This window comes from Myotis yumanensis, unplaced genomic scaffold (assembly GCF_028538775.1).
Source record: "Myotis yumanensis isolate MYYU_CA2020_CCGP unplaced genomic scaffold, mMyoYum1.0.hap1 SCAF_2, whole genome shotgun sequence".
Classification (NCBI taxonomy): Eukaryota; Metazoa; Chordata; class Mammalia; order Chiroptera; family Vespertilionidae; genus Myotis; species Myotis yumanensis.
Genome location: NW_027223753.1, coordinates 125,533,556 through 125,544,901, shown reverse-complemented (window position 1 = coordinate 125,544,901; position 11,346 = coordinate 125,533,556). Strand labels below are relative to the sequence as shown.

The 11,346-nt window shown below is 45.6% G+C and overlaps 1 non-coding gene and 1 pseudogene across 1 annotated transcript; both read left to right on the top strand.

Moving 5' to 3' along the window:
• Positions 1–1,244: 1,244 nt before the first annotated feature.
• Positions 1,245–2,004, top strand: LOC139002076 (TCF3 fusion partner homolog pseudogene; annotated as a pseudogene).
• An 8,608-nt stretch (positions 2,005–10,612) lies between these two features.
• Positions 10,613–10,719, top strand: LOC139004497 (U6 spliceosomal RNA). Its single transcript, XR_011470379.1, has one exon. It is a non-coding gene; the product is annotated as a U6 spliceosomal RNA (small nuclear RNA).
• Positions 10,720–11,346: the final 627 nt, after the last annotated feature.

Here is an 11,346-nt window from a genome sequence, read left to right as displayed (position 1 = left end):
CCAAGAGGGCAAATGCACACAGACACTGGGTGACTATAACCAATGGAGAAAAAGTAACTAATTGGCTAATACCCATAGGGAACAGCAAGAGGCAATAGTCTGAGGAACCCAGAATCTACACTAATAAAAGAGAAACATGGTAATTAGCTTGACCGCTACCCTTCCCATTGGCTAATCAGGGCGATACGCAAATTAACTGCCAGCCAAGATGGTGGTTAACCACCAACAAAGATGGCGGTTAATTTGCATATGTAGCCGCAATGCTGGGAGGCAAAAGGGGAAGGAGGGAAGAAGCAGCCTGCCGCTGACTGCATCGGAAACCCAGGTGGCAGCCAAGAGCCAGAGAACCGAGCTGCCTTTGCTCGGAGAAGCCAGGCCGCCTTTGCCGGCTTCTGTGATAGGAGAACCTGGCCGCTTTTGCCTGCCCTGGGCCAGTAATCGGAGAAGCTGGGTGGGGCAGGGAAGAGGTGGATATCTACCAGTGATGGGAGAACACCCAGAGGAGGGGCCAGAGGCTGGCTGCATAGCTGCCTGGGGACACCATCCGGTCCCCGGGGAGATGCAGCCAGGTCCCAGTAGGAGATCCAGAAGGTGACCCATGCGCCGGGGCCGGGGCTGCATTGCCGCTGAGGCCCGAGATCCGGTGCCTGGGCTGAGGAGACCCAGGGGCCGGGGCTGCGTTGCAGCTGGGCACGGAGATCCGGTCCCTGGGGCGACGCAGCCAGGCCCCAGCAGGAGACCCAGAAGCCACTGGGGCACGCGATCTGGTGACTGGGCTGAGGCGACCCAGGGGCCCGGGCTGCATCGCAGCTGGGGCACACGATCGGGTCCCCGGGGGCGACACAGCCAGGCCCCAGAAGGAGACTCAGGCGCCAGGGCTGCATCACCGCTGGGGCTCTCGATCCAGTGCCTGGCCTGAGGAGACCCAGAAGGAGACCCAGGGGCCTCCCAAGGGGAGAGTCTCCGTGGTCAGATGGCACAGTGTCAGGACAGAAATAAAGACCGGAGGTGACTCAGATGTCTGGCCACAGGGTTAGACCAGCCAGCAGGGCCTTTCAGTTGGGACTGGGATGGGGGTGGGGTGAGGGAGGCAAGCTGGACATAGAGAACTACAACTCCCAGGAGGCTTAGCGGCCGGGGCCTGGGTGCCTGGCTGTGAAATTGGATGGGCTGTGTCATTTTGCAAGCCACTTTAAACTAGAGGCTTGCAAGGTCAGAAGTTCTGCGCTGGGAGCCAGGGAGAAATGGAGCTGGAGCAGAGAGAGGGGTCCAATAACTTTGAGGAGTTCTCAGCACTTCCCCGCTGGGAGCTGGCGCTGCCTCTGCTGTTCCGTGGTCACATCCTGGAGAGCGAGCTTGAGACCAAAGTGGAGTTCGTGTCTGGGGTTCTGGGCAGCTTCAGCCTCCAGGAGCTAGAGGAAGGGGAGGAGGCAGCTCGAGACCAGCAACAGTGGTTGGTGCCAATGGGAACTCAATCACAGGAAGTACCAGGCACTGGGTCGGCACTGCAGGGAGATCAAGCAGGTGAATGAGCGGGTCCTGAACAGGCTCCATCAGGTACAGAGGATAGCACAGAGACTCCAGCAGGAGCGGAGGTTCCTCATGAAGGTGCTGGACTCCTACGGCGATGACTACCGGGCCAGCCAGTTCACCATCTTACTGGAGGACGAGGGCAGCCAGGGCACAGACGCCCCCACCCCAGGCAACGCTGAGAACGAGCCTCCAGAAAAAGAGGGGCTGTCCCAGCCCAGGAGGACGCCAGCGCCCACAGAAGCCAGCAGCCCGGCCCCAGGCGAGGGGCCCAGCGGGTGGAAGAGGCAGCGAGCACCACAGGAAGGGCACCAGGTGGGAGTCCCTCTGACTCCGGAGCTGGCCCCCCTGCAGATAAAGGTGGAGGAAGACTTTGGCTTCAAAGCGGTTGAGGCTCTGGACTCAAGTTGGGTTTCTCGGGGGCCAGACAAGCTGCTGCCCTACCCCACCCTAGCCAGCTCCCCCTTTGACTGACCCCCCCAATAAACGGACTCCATGCTCTCCTCGGCAAAAAAAAGCTTATAGAGGCATGCTTATAGGATCAAATAGTATAAATATAGATGTAACAGGACAATAAAAAGAGAACCTGGCTATGATGATCACCTGAACGCTGCCTCTGTGTCATTCCTTCTTCGCCGACTCCGTCCACACCTTTGGGAACCCCTGGACCTACTGGGCAGGACCCCAACATTCCTCTTCTTATAAGGATTTCAGTGAAATGGGCTAAGGGTCCCACTGGAACTGCCTCAATTTAATGTAATCCCCTCTTTAAAGATCTTATCTCCATATACAGGTACATTCTGAGGTTCTGGGGATTAGGATTTTAACATACATTTTGTTGATTACCCAAATCAGCCCTTAACAACCAACATGTTCCAGAAAGTATATTCCTATAGGGTTATTTACCAAACATTCAGAAGTATTTTTAAAAGAGCTAAGCCCCTCGCCCACTGTGCGGGCCCCTCCTGGCGAAGAGCGAAGGCCTGGGTTCTGGGCACCGGAGGAAAACTGGTGCCAGCAGCCAGGGGAAGGGGCCCCCAAGGGGTCCCAGATTGAGAGAGGGCACAGGCCGGGCTGAGGGACCCACCCAAGTGCACAAATTTTTGTGCACTGGGCCTCTAGTTTTTATATAAGAACCCTATTAGCTTATCTACATAGTTGTGTAAGCTTTAAATGAACCACGTATTTAAGAGCCAATTATAACCCTTTCCTCAGATGGTGGGCACTATCTTTGGGTTCTCCCTCTGCTGTGCTCAAGAGTCTCAGTATCTCCTACAGGAAAGCTTTTACATGTGTCTGGTGCCACAATTTTTACATCTGATTCCCCAGTTTTTTGTGGGTGCCACCCAGGGAACAATTCTGAATCACCTGGCTTTGGTGGACACCAGCATTGTGTTCCTGGATTACGTGGGACTATAACAAATGGAAAGACAGCTTTTGGTCTGCTACTACTCCTAGGGCATAGTGAAGATAACATACTAAAACAAACCCTCAGTCTTTCTGTGAAAGAGGACTATTCACTTATCTTTGAACCTTAGCCTAACTTGCAGCAGTTCTCAACCTGTGGGTTGCGACCCCTGAAAATACATCCTACATAACAGATATTTACATTACAATTCATAACAGTAGCAAAATTACAGTTATGAAGTAGCAATGAAAATAATTTTATGGTTGGGGGTCACCACAACATGAGGAACTGTATTAAAGGTTGCGGCATTAGGAAGGTTGAGAACCACTGGGTAGGCTTCTGGTTTGACACACATTTAGGGGACTACTAAGAAACTCCATGGGAATGGAGGCAGGTACACCATTTTTGCACTCTATCTTGCCTGAGTCCAGATCAGCAATATCTCCTGCGGGGAGGGGGGGGGGGGAGGGGGAGGTATACACAAATGTGCTGGGTGGCACTGGGAACACCTTTAAGTCACCCAGGTCTGGTGACCAGTGGGATTTGTGCTTGCAATTACATAGTACTGTATACATTTGCATGTTTTAAAAGCTGCAGCCAGGGCAACTAATCTCCAATCAGCCTAATCTAGGAGCTAATTGAGATTATCTTCTTTGGAACACTGACAGGTCTTGGCATTCTCAAGTACTAAAAGCCACTAAAAATAAAAATGATTGTTAAACAATCACAAAGATTTGAGAGATGACCAAGAGCTAGGGCAAATTTGAATAAGGTTTATTTTTTACACAGGTCACTTCTTCAAGACTGGGAAAGGACAACCCACGGGACCAGAGCCAGGAAGAGGAGCCTGTATCTGGCAGTGAAAATCAGTGGGGACTCTGTCCACTTGGAAGAGGAGGGAATCTGCTAGAAATCCAGGTTCTCCCTTAAAGGGCCAACACTCAGGATCTTGCTTTTGGACATTTGCCCAGGGCTCTGGTAGAGGAAAGGCAGCACAAGGCATATGAGATTCATAAAGAGGAGAACTGGGTGGCATGGCCCTGGAGAGAGATCTGGAGGGTCAACTACTGAGATCCAGGTTCTGAGTCAATATCCTACAGCACTATCAGGTGCCAACTTCCCAAGGTTTGGCACTCCTATTCTTACAGCACCAGCTTGCAGAGTGCACTAACCCAGTCCTCCAAAAAGGGTGACATCACCCTGCCAAGCATGATTCCTGCAGAAAAATCTGTTTTGGGCACCCAAAAGGGACCTATGATGCACTATATTTTTGAAGAAGCTTTAGGCAGGCAGACACTCAGTCACTAAACTGTGTGGCTTTGGATCGGGGGCCAGTCTTATACCACACCTGAAGGCTGAGCGGGAACCACCACCGTCAGACTATTTTGATATGTCCTCCCAAGTTCCAGTGGCCCCACCCTGCTTAGCTCAATTCCGTGGGGGGAGAGGGTGCTGTTCAGAGCTGGGGCATTCAGAGTGAGTCTCCCTCAGAGGTTCCTATTCGGGGCTCAGATGGGTATAACTTTGGAGCTGGGGGAAGGTGAAGGGCGTGCTCCCCTCCTGCCGGCCCAGCCAGCACCACTCCCAATGGAAGATTCTTTTGATCTGCCCACCCAAGTCCCTGTAGCTCTGCCCTAATGGGTTTGCTCCTTCAGTGGGGATAGATGGCTGCACCCAAACTGAACCTGAAGTGTGCTCCTCCTGAGGGAGCTAGAATTGGAGATGCTGGAAGAAACTGGGTAGTATTGCTCTGGAGTGGGGGACACTTCCTTCCCATTCAGTGCCTGACCACACTGCCCCCAAGTAGGCATCCCACTAGCCTCATTCTTCCAACCTTGGCCACCCTATTGAGCTTGTGCCTTGTGGAACGGTCTGTAGATTGCAGCCAGCTTGGGCCCATTCTACAGTCTTTCTTCAGAAGGCTCCGGAGGAAGTCCAGGCAACCTCAGGGGTGGCAGAGGAGCTGACTATTGGAGGTAGACCACAGGGAGCCTTGGAACTTTTATTGAGCATGCGTTGTTCTGGGTTCTGTGCATCCCTTATTTCTAACCTCTCTCACAAGCTTGCAAGACTGGAATCATTATTCCAGGTTTAAGGTCAAACAAAGGGAGACTCTGAGGGGCTGGATCAGGGGCCCGAAGGCGGCAGCTGGGGATGAAGAGCCATCCGTGCACATCCAGTCCGCTTCGCTTCCCAGCCCTGCGTACACCGGGTGGGCGGCTGAGCTCCGCTGTGCGTGGCTCTTCACCCAGAGGTGCGGGCGTTCTGGTCTGCTGCTTTCGGGGATGCTGAGCCTGGACTCTCAGCCACAACGCCTGGTCCTTGGGAGGAAGGAGGGCCCCGAGCCCGCCTCCCTGCATCTAGGTGGGCCAGTGCGAAGTGGCGCCTGGAGCTGATTTCCTGGCCGATGCCCCCTGGCAGGCCACCCCTCTCATGTCACCCAGCACAGTGAGTGTTTACAATCCCAGGGACACTCGTTAAGCTTCCCATGAGCACCTGGTTCTGCACCAGGGAAGTCCTGAGGGGTCCGGCAGGTGGAGTGCGAGGGTGCTGGCGGGTGGGGCTGCTCCCCTTTCTCCTGGGCCGCTTCTCTGTTGTTCCAGTTATAAAACACAGATAAGGATATCATTTAAAACCAGGGCTGCCCCCTTGCTCCTGCCCCGCCCTCCCTCCCTGCACTGGCCCAGCTGCCTGGCTCAGCCCCTCCCCCATCGCAGAGCCACTCAGCTCAGGCTCTGGCCCCGCCCATCCCGCAGGGAGGAGCATGTGCAGTTTCTTGCACACACTAAGCGGCTGTGGAGTAGGGAGGTGGCGGGTTCTTCCTGAGGAGGGTGTGTGTGCTTTAAAGCTGATGTTCTCCATCCACCTCCCAGCAGTGAAGGCTGAGGGTTGCTGCAGGCTCCAGAGTCCTTGTTGAAGTCTCCGCTCCGGAGCCTCTTACAGAGGTGCGTCCACATCCCGGGAGGCTGCGGATGCTGCGCAGTGGAGGCACCACGTTCCTTTCAGAAGAAACTGAGGATTGAATGGAGCCTGCCAGCTGGAGGGAGGGACCAGGAGGTCTGCCTTGTGCCTGCTTGCCAGTCCCCAGTCCTGCTCTGCTACCACCCAGCCTGGTTCCCCTTGGTTCCCCATTGGCCATCCAGCAATGGGAGCCTGGGGGTAGAGGAGATGGGGGGGAGGGACCTAGAGGTGCTCCATGCACTTCCTGGTGTTTGATCCTCCCTTCCGGTTGTGACGACCCTAGGCTATTATTAGTATAGATACTAGTATACTAGAAGCCAGGTGCAATTAATTCATGGAGGAAGTGTGTGTGAGTGTGGGGGGTCCCTCAGCTCAGCCTGCACCCTCTCACAATCCGGGACCCCTGGGGGGATGTCCAGCTGCTGGTTTGGGCCCAATTTCCCAGCCATCTCTGTGGGATTGGGCCTAAACCAGCAGTCGGACATCCCTCTGGCAATCTGGGACTGCTGGGTCTTAACCCTGCTGTGCCTGCCTGATCACCCCTGACCACTGTGTCTGACTTCCTGATCACCCCCTAATCACTCTGCCTGCCTGCCTCATCCCCCTAACCACTCTGTCTGCATCCCTGATCGCCCCTAAACACTCACCTGCCTGCCTGGTCACCCTAACTGCTCACCTGCCTGCCTGATCATCCCTAACTATCTCTGCCTCATTGGCTTTGTCCGGAATGTCCTCCGGAAGGTTATGCGGCTGTCTGGTCTAATTAGCATATTATGCTTTTATTATTATAGATGCTGTATACAAGAGACCTACCTCAGAACAAAGAATACACATAATCTGAAAATGAAGGGATGGAAAAAAAAATATTCCATGCAAATAAAAATGAAAAAAACAATACTTATAGCAACAAAATAGACTCCAAAACAAAAGACTTAAGAAGAGACAAAGAAGGTCATTACATAATACTAAAGAGATGGATCCAACAAGAGGATATAACTATTGTAAACATATATGCACCCAATGTAAGAGCACCTAAATATTTAAAGAAAACCTTACTGGGTATTAAGGGAGAGATTGACTGCAATATAGTCATAATAGTGGATTTTAACACCCATTATACCAATGGATAGATATTTCAGATAAAAAATCAAAAAGGCAATAGTGACATTAAATGACACATTGGACCAGATAGATTTAATTCATATTTATAGAACATTTTATCTCAAAGCAGAAGAATATACATTATTTTCAAGTACACATGGAACATTCTCTAGGAGAGACTATATGTTAGCACACAAAATGAGTCTTAATAAATTTAAAAAAAGATTAAATTTATATCACACCACAATGGTATAAAACTAAAAAGCAATTACAATAAAAAAGAAACAACCTCAAACACATGGAGGCTAAATAACTTGTTATTAAACAATGAATGGTTTAACCATGAGGACAAAGATGGAATCAAAAGTTACCTTGAGACAAATGAAACTAAATACACAACAACCCTAAATCAATGGGACACAGCAAAAGTAGTCCTAAGAGAGAAATTCATAGCACTACAAATATATGAAAAAATGCTCAGAGTCACTAATCATTCAAGAGATGCAAATCAAAATAATAATGAGGTATCATCTCACACCTGTCAGAATGTCTACCATCTACAAATCAACAAACAACAAGTGCTGGCAAGGATGTGGAGAAAAAGGAACTCTCGTGTACTGCTGGTGGGAATGCAGACTGGTGCAGGCACTGTGGAGAACAGTATGGAGTTTCCTCAAAAAATTAAAAATGGAACTCCCATTTGACCCAGTAATTCCACTTCTGGGAATATATCCCAAGAAATCAGAAACACCAATCAGAAAGGATATATGCACCCCTATGTTCATAGCAGCACAATTTACAATAGCTAAGATTTGGAAACAGCCTAATTGCCCATCATCAGATGAATGGATTAAAAACCTGTGGTACATCTATACAATGGAATCCTATGCTGCCCTAAAAAAGAAAGAACTCTCACCATTTGCAACAGCATCGATGGACCTGGAGAGCATTGTGCTAAGTGAAATAAGCCAGCCAGAGAAGGATAAATATCACATAATCTCACTCATTTATGGAATATAATGAACAATATAAACTGATGAACAAAAATAGATCCAGAGACATAGAAACATCGAACAGACCATCAAACCTCAGAGGGAAGACAAGGGAGAGTGAGAAGGGGCATCAGAGATCAACCAAAGGATTTGTATGCATGCATATAAGGATAACCAATGGACATAAATAGTAGGGGGGTGAGGGCATGTTCTAGGGGAGTGGGAGCAGCTGAGGAGAGGTCAAAAATGAGGGAAAAAAAGAGACATATGTAATACTTTCAACAATAATTGAAATTTTTAAAAAAATTCTCAGAGTATGTTAATGGCTGAATCTCAGTATTTTTTTTTCTGTGTATAAAAATGAAAAATAGGAGAAACAACCAAAGTATTCGGTGGTTTTCTCTTATTGGTAGGACTTCACTGTCATGGGCTTTTTTGTATGTTTTTATTTTCTATAAAAACCCAAAATATATTACTTTAAGTCTGAAAAAAATTTGTCTTTCATGTATGGTTTTTTCTTAAATGTGAAAAAATGAAATATAAAACTATTTACCAAAATAATAATCTCAACAAACAAAATAATCTCAACAAACAAAAGTCCAGAATCAGACAATGTCATTAGTAAATTCTACCAACCATTTAAAGTAGATTTAACACCAATCCTTCTCAAACTCTTCCGAAATGTAGATGAAGAAGGAGCACATCAAAATTCATTTTAGAAGGCCAGCAGCATCCTGATACTGTAACCAGACAATGCCACAAGAAAACTGCAGGCCTATATCACTGATACAGGTACAAAAATCTTCAAAACAATATTAGCAAACAACATTTAACAATACATTAAAAGAATCACATAAGAAAAGCAAAAATAGCCAAGCAGGAGTACCTCAAATTAAAAGCTTATGCACAGCAAAGAAAGCTATCAACAAAATAATAAGGAAACCTACTAAATGTGGAAAATATTTGCAAATCATATATGTGCTAGTGGGTTAATATCCAAAATATTTAAATAACTTACACTACTCAATACCAACAATAACAAAAAAAAAATCCTCCACAAAAAATAATTTAAAAATGAGGCAGAGATTCTGAATAGAAATTTTTTTCAAAGAAAACATATAAATGGTCAAAGGTACATCAAGAAGTACTCAATATCACTAATCATCAGGAAATATAAATAAAACCACAATGATATATCATGTCATACATGTTAGAATGGCCATTATAAAAAAAAAGACAAAAAATAAGTGTTGGTGAGGATGTGGAGAAAAGGAAACCCTTGTGCAGTGCTAGTGGGAATATCAGTTGGTGCAGCCACTGTGGAAAAAAGAATGGAGGTTCCTCAAATATTAAAAATAGAACTACCACACAATTCAGAAATTCCATTTTTGGGTATTGGTCTGAAAAAAAAAATACTAACTTGAAAAGATATATGCTCATCCATGTTCATTGGAGCATTATTTACACAAGCCAAGATATGGAAAACACATATGTGTCCATCAAAGATTGCATGAATAAAGAAAATGTGAAGGATGTGTGTGTATATGTGTATGTGTGTATATATATATATATATATATATATATATATATATGATATTATTCAGCTATAAAAAGAAAATCTTATTATTTGTGATAATGTGTATAGACTGTCAGACAGAGCAATACTGTATGATCCGACTTATACATAGATTAAAAAAATCACACAAACAAACAAACAAAAACAAACATGAGCTCATAGATAGATAGAAAATAGACTTGTAGTTTCCAGATGCAGGGGATTGGGTGTGGTGGGGATGTGAGCAAAATAGGTGAAGGGAGTTAAAAGTACAAATTTCCAGGTATAAAATAAATAAGTAGCAGAGATGTAATGCACAGCATTGTGACTATAGTTAATAATACCGCTAAGAGTTTAGATCTTAAAATTTTTCATCACAAGAAAAAATCTTTAAAAAAAAAGAAATAATCTTAATTATAAATGGTGATAGATGTTAAATAGACTTTTGTAGTGTTTATATCACAACACATTCAAATCATTAGGTCGTACACTTGAAACTTATGTAATGTTACATGTCAATTATCTCTCAATAGAAAATTAATATTTTGATTGGGTGACACTTTGAGGGTTCTTGAAAAGAAAATGAATGCATTATTTTAAAATATGTTTTTTATTGATTGCAGAGAAAGGAAGGGAGAAGAGGGAAGAGAAACAATTGGCTGCCTCCTGCATGCTCCCTACTGGGAATCAAGCCCGCAACCCAGGCATGTGCCCTGACTGAGAATTGGAGGGTGACCTCCTGATTCATGAGTTAATGCTCAACCACTCAGCCACTCCAGCAGGGCAGACGTGAATATATTTTGTACACATGAAAGATGTGACTAAGTGTGACAATGATGGCAGACTATGAAATTATTGTCTTTAAATCTTCTTTTCTCATTAATCTATGCATTTTGCCACATGAGTTTACAATGTTTCATTAGAGGCAGAGTGTAATTCTCCATTCTTGACTTTTATGTTAGCCATATGATTTTTTTTGACAGATGAGTAATCTGTGGACTTTGCCAGGTAAAAGCACTTTGGAATAAGATAAACTCAATAGCACTGATTAAAAAATGGGACACAGTGCTCGCTTCGGCAGCACATATACTAAAATTGGAATGATACAGAGAAGATTAGCATGGCCCCTGCGCAAGGATGACACGCAAATTTGTGAAGCGTTCCGTATTTAAAAAAAAAAAAAAAATGGGACACAATAATTTTTTTCTCATCTAGAAAACCACACAATGTATTATATATATATATATACATATATATATAATATATATATTATATAAATATATGTAATTTATATATTATATACATATATATAATTTATTCACTAGATGCCCAATGCACGAAATTCATACAAGAGGCTCAGCCCTTGCAGCTGCGATGTCTTGCCTCGGCCCTTGTAGCACCAGCTTCATCCGGAAGGTCATTTGGCTATCTGGTCTAATTAGCATACTACACTTTTATTATTATACATAATATATTAAAACATATAATAAATTTACATATAGATATATAAAATACATCAATATGTATTTTGCACAGAAGCTTTAAATGTACATATTTAATGGAGCTCATCATCTCACACTTTTGCCATCATGTAGAAAAGAATAAAGAATGTTGCCCTGACCAGCCTGCTGGTCCAAAGAGCATGAGAGATATATGAACACCTGAACCTAACCTGCAACTTGAAGCCACCCTAGTTAACCCTACTCCAAAATTACCAGCCCCTGGCCATGCATGAGAGCAACCTTTGCCTTTCTTTTTTTAACTGCTAAGTTTTGAGATAGTTAGTCAAGCAGGATTAT